General features: G+C 40.0%; 1 pseudogene; it reads left to right on the top strand.

Annotated features, from left to right (window-relative positions):
• Positions 1-11929: 11929 nt before the first annotated feature.
• Positions 11930-13181, top strand: LOC135703680 (ceramide glucosyltransferase-like; annotated as a pseudogene).
• Positions 13182-14260: the final 1079 nt, after the last annotated feature.

The raw sequence follows: 14260 nt of genomic DNA, 5'->3' as shown, positions 1-14260 counted from the left end.
CGGGAATATCGCCGTCGGTATTACAACGGTCACTACTACGCAAGTAAGTGCACCGCTGATCGAAGTCGCGTCGATGAATGATGATGACGTTAATGTCGATGCCTCGTGGTTTGTGATCTTCGAGGTTTGACCGTTGTGGCGTCGGGGATGAACTTCGACGTTGCAGATGAACTTCCACCAGATTGTGTCTCCACGTTGATTGGCGCACGAAATGGCGAACGGATGTCTTGCCAACCTGCCTAGGGCGTGATATTGGCAAACGCAACCCTCTTCCGGTCACCGTACGTGGGGTCAGAAGCGATCGATACTATAGGTGTGATGTGCTGGTTGCGCAAGACTGCCACAAATCTATAGAAACACGTGATGCTGTTTGGCAGCGGAATAAGCACACGCACAAAAAACACAATTTGATCGCACTATTACCTGTTTTCCCAAAACCACTCGCACACAATTTTCCAGCAACGCACAAACTTGTTCGAGAAGCCGACTTACTGCTAAAGGGAAAGCCTAAGTTAGTCACAGAAGGGTAACACATGTCAAGTTTAAATCACCTCCAATTACACATCACGGCGCGAACTAAAACTGATCACTCCTGCCTCTTCCACAAGCCAGAACGAAGTGATCGAACCAACTCCCAAATCCTCAGATAAGGCGCGAGATTCAAATCATCTCCACTATCAGTTTGCGTCATTTCCAGAGAGAAATGACGAAGCTCTAGATTCGTTTATTATCACGAAACGTGACAGGATAAAGAGAAGTGGGGTATCCTTTATCGAGCAGCATTGCATTATCCATTCTCTCGTTTCCCCCCACCCCCCCCCCCCCAAATCCGACGAGAGACAAAGGCTACGACCGGGTCAAGAAAATCTGAATACGTTTTGCTTGGGTCAACGGTCAGAAGCAAGCGCGCAATTTTTGGTGATTTTTCCCATCGTTCTACTTTTTAGGCGGCGGATTACATGTGCGCTATAGGCTTAGGTAAGGAACTCATTATCTACATTGTACGTGGTCGTGTTGCTCCTGAACCGAGTGAATGAAGTGAACTCTATCTGAGTGATCGCGCTTTAGGCTGGTTCATAAATATTTATTTGAATATTAATTAATTATTTAAAAAGAAAACAAAGATCTAACAATTAAAGACATTCATGTTCGTTACAACCTTCTTAAGCGTCGACAACCCGGCTCGTCTCTTGGCCCGCTGCACAGTAGTGGGAGACATTGAGCTTGCCAGTGACGTCCCGGATGGAGAGATTAGGATTCCGCTTACATTTCACCGTGGCGGTGGCCTTCTTCGTCGTCGCTGCCACGTCCGGATTACGATTGCCGCCGCTTCCAGGCTTTCTGGCGGTCGACAAACGATCCCCGAACACTTTTAAAACGTTTGTCACGGTCGATTTGGCCACATTCAGCAAAGTTGCCAACTTGGAGTGTGAAAACGTCGGATTCTCTTGCTGTGCGAGCAAAATTTTGACACGCTGCTCCTCTTGCTTGGACGTCATTTTGAAAACTGGAGAGCAAACGGTGATAACTCATCATAGCAACCATTGTATATACACTCAACTTCCAAATGCAGCATTTAAATTTTTTTTTAATGCATTTTTAACAGAAATACACCAATTTGAAGTTGACCAATTTTTTGCGCGTTACAGACTTTAATTCTAGTGGAATTGTTATGGTGTTTCCATAATCTCGAGAAAGACTAGCTCTCTTTGCCATTCGCTTGAGAGTGCCACCAATGGCATCACAGGAACCTTTTCCATGAGACGTTTAAAAAAAAATGCCATTCTGCTTTGACTGAAATCTTCATGGAGAAGCAAAGTTTATTTTTTTTTTTTTGTATTGTGATGCTGCCCCGCTGCCCCATCTGACATAAAAGTAATTTTAGAAAAATCTATCGATTGTTTAATAAAATCTATCACTTTTGAGATGAACAACTGAACTGCAGCTATATAATGAGTCATTACTTCTGATATGATAATGAAGCTAACATTTTCAAGTTTATTGTCTTTCTTATAATAAACTTCAAATGAATGTATTGTTGCTTGAGAATTATTCCAGTGAACGGCATATAGAATTATGATGCGATAGGTTAACTTCCCAAATAGTTGTTGATACGAAAAAAGATATTAATTTAAATTTTATTCATACCTATTTCTTTATTGATGGTTTTAGCTAAGAATGCTAAGTTGCTATAGAAGTATCGGATTTTGCCTCAGTAGTAGACAATATAATCAATTATATTATTTTCTAATGATATAAGCCCTTTTCACATGGAATTCTCGATTAATCCAAGTGATAAGTTGCTGATTAGACAAAATTTAATCACAAATTGAGCATCTTTGGGATTGTGAGATGATTTTGAGCTTCACTGGTTTAGTTTTGTGTGAAAATGGTATGTTAAAAAATAAATCAGTTCAGACATGAAAAAGTCTTTGTAAGAAAAACTTTTTTCCTTAAAAATGCCCATCTCGCGATGTATGGACGGTTGGTAGTACACATAATTACATAAAATAAACATCTCCTCCAAAATTGGTTCAAATCGGAAGTGGTCAATTACTTTTTGTAATTTTTGTCGGTCACTTGGCGTGTATGGTTCATTCCGCGCCAAGCGACAAAAAAAAAATTCAAAAGTGTAATTGACCTTTTCCGATTTCAGCCAAATTTAGAGGAGATGTTTATTTTGGTTTAACTTTTTATCAATATAAATGTTTGTGCCGATCAAAGCACCCTTTGGTCCTGGGGAGTTTTTTATTTTTTTTTTATTTTTCGTGATTCTCAAGAAGCATAAAAACAAAAAAACGGAATTTTCACAGCAGAGAGTAGGCTGCGCGTGTGTTCGAACCTAACGTTTGTTTTTTCCGAGGAGTTTTTTTTATCTATAATCGGTTACTGATCTGGCCATAACCAGGTCCAGGAGACAATTTCTAGGTCCCTATTATTTGCCACTGAGAAGCTGTTCCGAAGACAAGCAGAACCTCCATGAGGCGTTCCATCATTCATCCCATCATTAGTTCCATCATTCGTTGAGTCGCAGCGTTGAACCTGACCATTGGCCACGAAAAGGCTTGCCAATGCACATAAAAAATCGACTACATACATCCGAACATTTGTTTATTACAAATCGAAGGAAGACATTCCGCACAACTACCATAAACCGGACTAGTTTATGTTGATCTTCGTCAAGCTTCGTCTACAATTTGGACTTCTACATCAACACATGTCAGGCAGCCTTCAGGTTCAATTGGCTAAACTTGGTGAGTTCGTTCCATTTTGTTAATTTTTATCTTTTCAAACCAGTAACATGTTGTGGTTCGTTACTGGTATAAGATCAACCACCGAACCCTAGTCGTGACAACTTCAAACTAGGGAATCAGGATTTTCCAGTAATCAAAGGATCACATTTTAGTCCTTGTTACTTTTTTTTTACTTGAGAATAGTGACAAGACTCGGGTTCTGCATTTTTATATCGTATACTTCAAATCAAAAATATTGTTTATGTTCATAGATTTCACAAAATCCTTTTCCCTTTGTCCTTCTCCTTTTCCTTTCCCTCTTCTCTTTTCAGAAAACGAGTAATGGCGCTATAGCCATAAGTCATAAAAAGGCTAGGGCAAGAGTTAGTGCTCATGCCCCAACCGTCAGAATATAATGGAGCATCACTTAACCTTTCTTGCTTTGATGCTTCCAACGACCCACCAATCATATAATTACCAAAATCGGAACGTACGGTACGAGATGTCCACGTTTCATCCATTTATTGGATTCTGAAGTGTCGTGTTTAAATCTTCAATTTAAACAGGTCCGATATTTTCTGAATCATCTTGCCCCTTAAATGCTGCACAGTAGGCCTGGCCGTTTTGATATGTGTGATGCATCTTCGATGTGAAACATATATCATTTTCCAGGATGCTTTCAATAATTGGCTGTGTTGGTGTTAGATTAGAATTGATTAGATTAGAAAACATAAAACGGAATTTTCACAGCATGAGATTTCCATTCCGACAGCAGCATCGTTTTCCCCATCTTTTTTTTTACATAAGAAACATTTATCGACAAAAATTAATTTGCGTATTTCCTGAGATACAGCGTTTTGAATAATTTTTTTTTTTACATTATGGGGAAAAAACTTTTTTTTTTTAATTTGCTTTTCACCCATTCTTCTAGGTGAGAGAACTCATTTTGCACGCCTTCTATTTTAAATGATTTTTTATTTTGCAATTCCGCATCATAATACCTGTTTTTTCGTCATGCGGTAGACTTTTTCTAAACAAAAATAATCGTGCGCAAAAGAAACTTTCTCGCATTTAAAGGCGTGCCATACAATTTGCACAAGATTGTCTCAAAAACACAAAATTTTAATCCTCAGCATATTATGCAATTCAATTCCCATTTAGTCGCACCGTTCAGTATCAAGTAAGTTTGTCACACCGAACTCCATCCACGGAATGTATATGGCTCATTACAGCTACAGTCAACGAACCACTAGCATAAAGACCCAGAGAGCCTCTACGGGGCCGGGTAATAAATAATAATAATGTAACAACGGTGCTCATTGGAACAAGCGCGCAAAAACAACCTACAAAAGAACCAAGACATGGAAAAAAGCAGTATCCAACAAATCTCCTGACGGTGGCACCGCGTGGCCAAGACTGCAGAGAGCAGCATAACGCCGCAGCATAGCGACATAGGAGAAATAGCAAACCTAGAGCGCGAGCAGCAGAGAGTGTAGCATACCGGTGCTGCTGGCTAGCCGCATACATATTGGGACGGAAAAGTGGGTGGTGGGTGCCAGGCAGTCGATGACTTTTAGCCCAGAGAGTGTGGATTTACTGTTTCTTTCGGAGAATGAGCAAAAGTACAGTTGGATGCATTCGCGAGAGCGAAAGAGCGGAAAACGTGTGGATGGAAAAACGGATCGAAAAACATCCACACAAAAGAGAAACCGAAAACAGCCACCCAGCCACCTCCCGCTTCGCCGTCCTCCTTGGGTCTCTTTTGGTCTTGGTGGGTCTCTCCTCCTATGCTGTCAGCCTTCGAAGTTGCCGTGGAAATATTATGTTTTGTTGGTTTCTCTATGGCCAGTCTTTCGCCGTACTTCGTATTGAACGCATCTCGCCGCCACCGCCAGTGAGGGTTTCGGATTTTCGTTGCCGAGATAGTTTCGAGTGGTTGTCTCGTCCGCGGGTGCAGTTTACCGGGATCAGCGTGATAAGAGGATACATTGCTCGAAGGATATACGTGCGGCCGATTGAACTCCCGAAGGGATTTCCCAGTGTGATTAGTGCCTTTTTGCAACTAGAGAACAACCTTTACCATCCGGATATTTCGGGAACAAAAGTGAATTGATTGAAAATTTACGAAGTTCAAATGGCATAGCCCTGGAGGTCCGTGAAAATGAGTAAGTGTGTGTGTTTTTGTTCAGTTATCAGTGACAACGGAAACGACCTATTCCTCCTTCCTTCCTCCAACATTACCCAGAAGAAAAAGTGACCATCGGTGCGTTTTCATAACACTTTTTTTTATCCGTGAATGTGTGGCATTATCGTTTTTTTTTATCATCAACCGCAGCAGCGATGATGCAAAAGTGATTTTTTATTCGATGAAGACGAAATCTGCTCGGCTGGTTCCATAAAGCGGAAGCCAAAAAGAAATTCAGACGGCCCCCTCCTCTAGCGAAGGCGCGAGTGTCCAAAAAACCAAACTCCGAAAGTTGAAGTTTCGGACGCGACGCGTATCCGCGAGTGAATGCGCGCGAGTGGGACAGCGTAATGACGGCGACGGTGGCTGGCGGTGAAAAGTGAAGTGAAAGAAGCATTAAAAAATTTCACCTTACATAACCACGCAGCCGACAGAAACGGGCGCGACGCGGCGCACATTAAGTTAACACATCGAATCTCCGCGTCCGCGTCGTCGTCGTCGTCGTCGAATGACCGAACGTCTGCGCGTCCGTCGGGGCGGGGTGTGCTTTTCGGGGGGAGGCACGAAAGGGGGGCGGGTCGGTCTGGCTGGTGAAAATTAACATCAAGGAGTGCCTGAATGGATTAATAAAATAAAAGAAGAAATGAGAAGCTTTGCGCACATGGATGGATGGAATCGAATGTGATGTGTGTTACGATGATGATGATGATGATGATGATGATCGTCGTAAGAGGAAGTGTTGGAAGTTTGCGATTGGAAGAGAGTTTAGAGGATTACATGAAAAGAAACACGAAATTTTTTGGCGGAGGAAGGAAGTGAGCAAAAGGAAAACCGACCAAAAAAGCGAGGAAGGAAGGATGGAAAAGTTTTCGGTTGCTCCAAAGTGTCACTGAATTAATCAAACTGGGGAGGGATGGACGGGGGCTAATGTTACAAACAAAAGTTGTGCAATGAAGAGAGTTTTGATTCGAGAGGAGATGTTGAGGAAACAGCGGCGGAACAGTTTCTTTATCATCGGACAAAGGACCGTTCGGGCCAGCACAGAAACTTGGACGGAACTGTGACTTGTGGAACAATCACTCCAAAATGGATTATATGCTGTGATGGTGTTCAGTGAGAGCTAAAGGGGATGCTGCCATAGACAGGAGCAACCAATTACGAGCGTTGTGGATTACTGGACATTTCAAAGCATTGTGGATTATCCTCTAGATTGAATTGAAAGCATGATAAGTATTGAAGCTTACTTTGAAAATTGTATGAACGTGAAAAAGAAGAAACAGATCATTTTCAAACCAATGGAACCGGCCCAAGCAACATTGTTGGTTTAATTGTGGTTTTGAAGTTCATTCTACGTCTTATTAACCTCTTCAAAGCCATGATAAAACCTTAAATGTTACTTGAGAGACCATTTAGAAATGCTCAAATAAACCTTATTTTGGAACGTTTGGGTATCAATTTTTGAATCTACTTTATACAATCTGAAGAATAAATCATCAGAACTCTTGTTAACTTTCAACCAAAACTTAAAATGTTGTTCAACTACGCTATTTTAATTTAATAAAATCGTTCAAATAATGGACATTAGATTCATTTCTGAATTTTGGTCAATCATGTTTTCACCTCTCAATTGGAAATAAATCATTGTAATTGTTAAGTTCAATTCGCTAAAAGTGGTCATCCACCAATGATGCGATGAGCTAGGGAGGTTTTTAAAAATATCGTTCTGTTGCTTAAGATGGGAGTCTACAAGTTATAACAAAATAATCTTCAACTGTTTTTAATGGTAGAAAACTGAACATAGGGTTACTTTGGACCCAAGAGAGAGGCGCCAGCTAGCTCTGAAGCCGATCGCGTAAACGTCAATGCGAACCAGTCATGATCTGTCACTGCGAACCGAAGTTTTGATTCAATAAAGTGGGAGGAGTATTGTTAATCGGAAAAAAATCTGCGTATTTTTTTTATTCAAGATAGTTTTTTTGAAATGGCAGTTAATGACGGTGCAGAATACAAATGTTTTTGGACGTTCGGCGTTTCTGTTACTTATTGTGAAGCAGGGAGAGGGTGTTATTAGTAGTTTTCACGCAAAGGATTTATTTTCCATTGAAATAGAGACAACTTGTAGGGATTGAAGTGAACAATCGTTACGTAATTAAAAATTGATTATCGTCTATCCACTAGAAGTATGAAAATCGGAGCAAGCAACAATCATTTTGATGCCGAAAAAGCTAGAAGTCGTACCTAATGCACAATGTTGCTCAAGTATTTGTACGCTGCTACTCCGAACTCCTAAAAAATAACCATTTTTTTTGCACAATACATTGACTATTTGGCGACTACTGTGAAGGATTGGGTGGTCTATTTCAGATTTCTGACTAAAATAATTGTTAATTTGTGAAATAAAGACATATTTATTGTGTTATCTCTTGATTCTTATTTGAAGTTTTTGTTTCAATTTAGCATACTTCGACTATCATATTTTCGCTTACGCGATTTCTTCGTACGATTTGACTTTGCTTTGAATCTCAAAAACCTTTTGATAATTTTGGTTTTTAAATTGTGGCAACTAGGAATTTCCAAAGGTTATGATTTTAAAGACTTTTCAAGAGAAGAAAATTGATGCTTGGTTAACTGGAGGTGATTTTCAAAATGCTGGTTGATGCTTTCTTCCATACAAATAAAAAATAAAATATGGATCGTGTAACAAAAACGAATGGCTTCTGATGAGTTCTCCGTGGCGATAATGATTTCTTGATTCGCGTTTTCAATGTCATCAAATTGAAAATCCAGCGGGATTGCTTTGAAATCAGCGTATGTGTGATCCAGAAGCGACGGGCAGGAATAGAGTGGTAAGGATGTTGATAGGATCGCTGGGTACCCGTCGTCTTCGTTGTTTGTCTCGTCATCGTCATTGATCAAATAAGCACACAATGTAGGGATTGCAGTTTTGCTCAATCTGGTGCTTTTGCCAGCCTTTGCATAACAGATCGCATCAAAATGCATCTGCAAAACAGTAAATCATTTCTAATTTTTCACGTTTCATGATTATTTGCATATGTATTCTTTACATACGTTGCATACTCTCATTGCATCTGTGACAATAAAATCAGCTCCTACATTACAAAACTCAACCCACCGTGCTTGAAGCAATGGATCGTTTGGAAACCGGTGAAACAACACATCCGGGTGGGTTTTCTTGTTCCGGCCGCAACGCTTCTCTTGACAACGCATTTTACCTGCTGTGTATCACTTTTAACCTCCTCCTAATCACCAGAATTCACAAAATCAAACCCGTTTAATACGAATCCGATAGCTCTAAGCAATATGCAGTAAGATACTTGCTCACAACATACAGTTCACGACAAGTTTGAACACTCCGAAGGCAAAACTATATCAACAAACCGAGTGACAAACGCGCATCCTCGCTTGAATGATTCTTTCCATCAACAATTTTTTCAACAAAAAGGAAGAAGAAGAAAACAACCAAAACAAAGCATCTGTCATTTGAGCTGGCTCCTCTCTCTTGGCTTTGGACCATTTTTCTTTAGTGGACCACTTACAGCTTAATCCAATTTTACATTAAATTTGGAGCGATTTCCTGGTAAATTCCATCAAAAGACATCTTTTACAACTTATCGGCATCGGATTCATGGAATACATTGGTCAAATCCTATATAAAACCAGCAGTGTTGACATTGAAGCTTCCAACGACCAACCAATCAAATAATTACCAAAATCGGAACGTACGGTACGAGACGTCCACGTTTCATCCATTTATTGGATTCTGAAGCATCGTGTTTAAATCTTCAATTTAAACAGGCCCGATGTTTTCTGAATCATCTTAAATGCTGCACAGTAGGCCTGGCCGTTTTGATATGTGTGACGCATCTTCAGTGTTGACGAACCCACTGGGCAGTCCCCACCGGCTACCAAGTGAGTCCCGGTTACACCCTTTACGTTGACAGTTTAACATTTTGTCATGCAATGTTGAGGAAAACTGACAGGCGAAGAAAATATAGAAAGTAAAGTAAACAATGATAATGCTACAAAGGTATTGAGTAGAAAAGTTTAGTAATTAATAATTCTACAATAGTTTCCTATAATCAACAAAGGTAATTGAATATCCGGAGAATTTCAAGTTTTGGGCGTAATTGCTATTGTAAACAGATATGTCAATCGCTGTTTTCTCAAAAAAAAGCTCAATCTCGCGAACAAACTATTTCAAATGATAGAGGAATCATTCCTCTATATAAGTGTGTTTATAGATTTCTAGGCTGAGTTTTTATTCGCGAGAAATCGGTGATTGAAGTGTTTGTTTACAAAAGCAATTACACACAAATCTCAAATCACTCCGGATATGTTATGATGGATATGATGTTTGATAACAGTGATTTGCACGAAGAAGGTTGTGGGAGATAGTTAGCGTGGAAAAATGTATACAATGCACCAAAATGTAATTTTTCTACAAATTAATTAAACTCAGGAGCAAAATGTCAGCTTCAAAGCTGCGTTTGAATAGCCTACTAGCAGAGAACAGTTTCCTTTCTGGGACGAAAGTTTCTCCCGAACAAGGAAAAATGCATTTTATTCTAATTCTAAGAGGAAGAGGAGACAACTGACTTCTTTTTGTTTGTAATGTGTTCTTCTTCTCATGCAAAAACTATTTCATTATGGGCGACGCAGTCGACTGTCAAAATACAAGAAAATAGATTCCCTGTTGTAAAAGTTCTCGCGTTTCTATACGTTCGCCCGACCAATCAGGCGCTGGTTCGCGTTTGACAGAAGATTGGTTCATAAAAGTCCCTATTGTCTCCTCCACACTGAGAAATTATTTTTAAATTCAAATGGATATATTTTTGGTTCAGGGTCTAGTATATTTTTGCTATTGATTCAAATATATTATTCGGTTAATTCAAAGAAAAATATTTTTGAATCAACAAACCGGTTGTCGAGTCAATAATCTGTTTGTTGATTCTAAAAACCATTTTGTTGATTCAGAAAATATGTTTTGTTGAAATAGTGATATACTATGTTAGAATCAATAACAAAATACTTTACACGCTATTTTAAAACTACCCAAATTTGGGTAGAATCCACTCAGATTGGTCAAAACTGAACCTACCCAAAAATGGGTAAACTATGTTGGGAGTGACAAGTTGACAAATGGACAACAATGACATTAATCCGATCGACTTTGTTCATTTGTCAACTTGTCACTCCCAACATAGTTTACCCATTTTTGGGTAGGTTCAGTTTTGACCGATCTGGGTGGATTGTACCCAAACTTGGGTAGTTTTGAAAAGCGTGTAGGCCCTGAACCAAAAATCAATTTTTCTGCGTGTCTTCCTCCTAGATCTAAATCACGGCAGGAGCTATCAAATAAAAAAAGAGTTCAAATAAGGGGACGTAAATTGAACGATTCCTCTTGTGAATGATTAGTTTTAGAAGTCAATTTATCAAAACATAAGACATTTCTGCCAGTTTTAATATTGAATTAAAAGTAATTCAAAACCAACTACTGATTCTACCTTGTTCATAGGATGAATTATAACGTTAAATCTGATTTTATTCTAGACCAGCGGTGCTCAATGTGTGATTAACAGGTAAAAAAAAGTATGCCCAACAAACATTTTTTCCGGAAAAAAAAACCTGAATACAACAACCCTGGAAAAATTACTCTATATATATAGACCTATCAATAAATCAAAAGATATTTCCAGTGGAAACCGATGTAAACCATTTGTAAAGGTTGGAAAGAGCTTCCAAAGCAATCAGAATAAACTTCCGGAGAAAGTTAGAAGAAACTTCCAGAGGAATCGGACAGAGTCCCGACATCCAAGATGGATGAAATTTCCGGGGTAATTCAGAAGAAACTTTCAGAAATAGTTTGGAGAAACTTCCAGAAGAGGTCGACAGACATTTCCGGGGCATGTCCGAAAGACTTCTGGGGACTCAGAAGGAGCTTTCATGAGAAATCGATAGAATTAACCAATTTCAGTCAGAAGAAACATCCAGATTTAGTCCTGAGAACCGGAATTAATTTCCAGAAGTAGTTACAGGACACTTTTGGTGATCGAGTAGTAAAAATCACCATATTAAAACGGGAACAAGCTTGCGCCGAAAGACTAACGAAAGCTGTGGCCTTAACCCTTTGTCTGTACCTCTATAATAAAGCTAAGTTCATTGCGGAAATCCTTCAAAATGGGTATTAAATAAAATTCGAAAAATGTCTCAACTAAGAGGCAGGCATATCAATAAGACTTCAACATACAAAAATGTCAGAGAAAAATCGTTTTAATGAATGATCAAGATTGCAATATTGCCTAGGGTTATATGGACCGCAAGATACAGACTAAGGGTTAAGATTGCACCATTTACCAGTTAGTAGTATCGTTTTAAAGAGCTCAAATCAATCCATTGATTGTTGGTGGATAAAGTGTGTGTTAGGAAGTACCTATCACAAGTAACATTGCCGGTTTTGTCGAGGTTTTATAGCATTCTACTAGTCTAAATCATGGTCTACAGAACCCTCATAAAACCAAAATTGTTACTTGGGATACCTTCGATCAACGAGAAACCTCCGTGTGTAGCATCTCGCAGTTTTAAGGAAGCCAAGTACAATCATGATAAAAGCATCTCAGCAGCGATGATCTCCATTGTACAGTGTTTGGCAATTTGGGATACTGATCTTCTGGTGCGGGGAATGGATCGTGGACGCGATGGCCATCACCTATGGCAAGCTGAAACTACACAAAAAGACCACCTCGGCGACGCTGCCCCGTGAAACACCTTACCCATCGGTTTCCATTCTGAAGCCATTGATGGGGATGGATCCAAATCTGTCCAGCAATTTGGAGACGTTTTTCCTGATGGACTATCCCACGTACGAGTTGCTATTTTGTATAGAATCATCGAGACAACGCTCCTACTGGGAGGATCCAACGTTGGCGTTAACCCAAAAGTAAACAACCTCTATCCGGGCTACCTGGTGGACAAGTACGAGCTGATTATGATTTTGGACGCTGGAATCCGCATGAAATCCGACACTCTAACGGATATGGTGAATCATATGACCGAACAGGTCGGCCTCGTGCATCAGATGCCGTTTGTGTGTGATCGGGAAGGTTTCTCAGCCGCTTTCGAGAAGATCTACTTTGGAACAGTCCAATCGAGGATCTACCTTTGTACCGATCTACTCGGCATCAACTGCCACACGAGAATGTCCTGTCTCATGCGGAAGGTGGTCCTCGATGAGCTCGGAGGAATCCAGTCGTTCGGATGCTATCTGGCCGGTGATTTCTTTCTGGCCAAAGGCTTCCACGACGCCGGTTGGAAGCTCACCATCAGCAGTCAGCCTGCCTGGAAAAACTCCGGCATTTGTGATATTAGCAGCTTTCAGCACGACTTATACGCTGGGCGAAACAGCACCACCATCCTGCTTGAACCCCTGTCCGAGTGCATCATCGTCGGAATGTTTGCCTGCTGGGCAGTGAAAATCCTATTCCGATGGAATCCACTCGTGTTTTTTCCTTATCCACACCCTGTTCTGGTTCCTGTAGGTCGGTATCCTGCTGTCAATCATCCAGAATAGGTCGTTACCATTGAACAAGTTCACCTTCTTTGTCGGTTGGGCGTTCCGGGAGCTCAGCTAACCGTATCTCTTTTTCAATGCCCTCTGGAACCCGGCCATCAGATGGCGGACGAGGGTCTACAAGTTGGCGTGAGGCGGAGTGGCCTATGAGCTAGCCTCCCAAATCAAATCGTAGCTTATCCACTCACAACACGAAACCCGTAAAGCCCATACTCATCTGACTATTATTATTTTGTGTTAACGATGTATAAAGTCTAATTTATAAACCAATCCTAAAAAGGGTTAAGTGGATTAGAGGATAAGAGGAAGCAAACTATCAGGATAAGTTGATGCATCTTCCGGAAAAATTTTAAGAAAACTTCCGAGGGATGTCCTAATAATCCTTCAAAGGAAATCAGAAGAAACTGCCGGGGATGCTCAGAAAAACTCCTTAAGGAAGTCAGAAGAAATCGGGGAAATTTGAAAAACAAATCCTAAAGAAGTCGGATGACACTTCCTGGAGTAGTTGGATTAAACATCTGGAAAAAGTGTGGAAGACCACTTCCACACGTCGGACGAAACTTTTGGGGTAATTCGAAATTAAGATAAAACTGATTGATTTATTTAAAGCTGTAGGGAATTCAGATGAACACAAGCTCAAAATTGATTTTTGTTCAGCTAAAGGTGCTTGTTTCAATGTATTATATGTTAACAATTTGAATTTAAAAATCTCCACAATTTGAAAAAAAACACTGTTCCTGAATTTTGATACCTGTACATGGTAAATAAGAATAATACAGAGAGAGAGCGAGTCACTTCTACTCATAGCTATGGAGAAAATTCTAAAAACTGTAGGACCACAGCGCTGAGTACCTGTAGTTTTAAGTAATGTCTCATACAACTCAGTAGAAGTGACTCTTTCTCTCTCTGAGTCCGGAAACCTTGAGCAAAAACATATGGACGTGAAAATGGAGCATGTCATAAATCTGTTATCTTTCAGAAGCTGAAATCTCTTCGAAAGAATAAACCATTTATTGTTTGCATCATTAAAGAGGAACAAAGGAACCATGCTTGGAAAATCCGTTCAATATCAGAGCTTAGACGCATCGCTAGGACTCCAAAAGTGCTGGAAATAAAGCATGCGTGGCAGCTGTGGGTTATTTTCGTAACAAATGTTGCTGGTAATTAAGGTAAAGGGAGAGAGAATTGAATTAAAGTAAGCTATATATGAAGTAGGGTAGATAACTACTTCAGCCAAATCGCTCATTTTGGCCT

Source organism: Ochlerotatus camptorhynchus, unplaced genomic scaffold (assembly GCF_037179485.1).
Source record: "Ochlerotatus camptorhynchus isolate MF236.1 unplaced genomic scaffold, CSIRO-AGI_Acam_v1.1 ptg000220l, whole genome shotgun sequence".
NCBI lineage: Eukaryota > Metazoa > Arthropoda > Insecta > Diptera > Culicidae > Ochlerotatus > Ochlerotatus camptorhynchus.
Note: the sequence above shows the minus strand (reverse complement) of the source record. Positions and strands in the feature narration are given on the sequence as shown.